This window comes from Cyprinodon variegatus, unplaced genomic scaffold, assembly GCF_000732505.1.
Source record: "Cyprinodon variegatus isolate N-32 unplaced genomic scaffold, C_variegatus-1.0 Scaffold938, whole genome shotgun sequence".
In the NCBI taxonomy this organism is placed as follows: Eukaryota; Metazoa; Chordata; class Actinopteri; order Cyprinodontiformes; family Cyprinodontidae; genus Cyprinodon; species Cyprinodon variegatus.
In genome coordinates, this window is record NW_015151391.1 from 83,602 (window position 1) to 85,187 (window position 1,586).

Here is a 1,586-nt window from a genome sequence, read left to right on the forward strand (position 1 = left end):
CCCAACTGAGCCTCTGCTCTGCTGACCTTTGACCCAGAGGGAGAAAGAAACTGTGGCCGATCAGAACTTTCAAACCTTTCTCTGTGTTTGACCCTCGGAGGCTGCAGAGCCTAATAAACTGCCTGGCTGTGGATCAGCTTAATGCTCCAGTGACGATGCTGAAGAGAGGAGGACAGTTGATCCTCGCACCCATTAGCACCTCCCACCCTGCAGCAGCGGCGGCGTGCCTGCAGGGTTTCCTCAGCCGTGATTCAGTTACTGTGTAAACGAAGAGGCTGAGCAGCTGCTGGGCTGTGAGGACGTTTCTAAAGGTCAGGAGGTCTCACTGGAGGTTCCTCTGTAACCCAGCCCAACGCCCAGGATTAATGTCTCATATTACACAGGATTGATATATAAACTATTCCAGCATCTACGGCTTCAGCAGCAGCCAGACTCCAACTGAACAAATGATCTCAGATTCTATAAAATGTTCCCGTCATCAGAGACGGTTTTAAGCTCGGATGAAACGGCAGAAATCCAGATGATCCTAAAGACAAGATGACGAGAAAAGATCTTGTCTGCATCGTTTGAAACTGTTGAATTAAACCTAATCCAAACTCTGACCCTCCCTGGTTGGAGAAAGTGGGCGTTTGTTTACAGCACAGGCGCAGCCCAGTTAAGGTAGGCGCTTCTGGAGGGCGTAGTTCTATGTAGATATGCAGGGAGGGGCTGCTGCTCAGAGAGCATCATTTCTAAAGTCAGAGATGCAAGAATCCATTAGAAAAAAACATGTAATGCCTAAAAATTAGATGAAGGAAAAATGTTATAAGAAAGAAACTTTTTCAGGATTCAGATCTGATTCTGCACTGAAAAGACCCTCTAGAAATAAATGCCTTAAATTAATGGTATTTACCTTTAATCTGAGCAGGTAAATGAGCTGATTTACCTTGGAATGAGTATATTTACTCCTAAAATAAGATGATTAGATAATATGCTGATGATGCAATGTTTTTTTTCTTAGTTTTAATGTAAATTTGTTCCATAGACAAAAAAAATGTCTTATTTAGAATTTATTTTTTTGCAGTTTAGAGGAAATCTCCTCATTACTATAAAACCACTGATGTTGCAGGAAAAGCATCCAGAACTATCAGAACCAGAACTGGTTTAAATGGAGGAACTGGAAGGATGCTAACGTTAGCTTCTGCTGGATTAGCATATGCTAATGTTAGCGTCAGAATAAAGCATTAGAATCCTGAATGTAATGAAAAAACTTGATAATTATAATAAAAATAATACATTTTATTTAAAAAGGCGCCTTTCTGGACACTCAAGGTCACCATACAAAAGCATAAAAACTGTGTCAGAAAAAATAAAAATAAAAACATTTAAAAATACAGAGGCTGTGACAGTGAAATTGATATTTAAAGAAAATAAGCAATCTTGAACAGATGGGTTTTGAGTTGCATTTTAAAATAGAGAATTGATGTTATTCTGGGAACTTTAATGAATCCTCTTTCAGGACTTGGTCATCATCATCATCATCGTTATATATATATATATATATATATATATATATATATATATATATATATATATATATATATATA

The 1,586-nt window shown here is 38.2% G+C and overlaps 1 protein-coding gene across 6 annotated transcripts in view; it reads left to right on the forward strand.

Moving 5' to 3' along the window:
* LOC107100125 (LIM domain-binding protein 3-like) overlaps window positions 1-1,586 on the forward strand; it is a 46,619-nt gene that overhangs the window by 26,701 nt on the left and 18,332 nt on the right. The gene's annotated exons all lie outside the window — the stretch shown is intronic.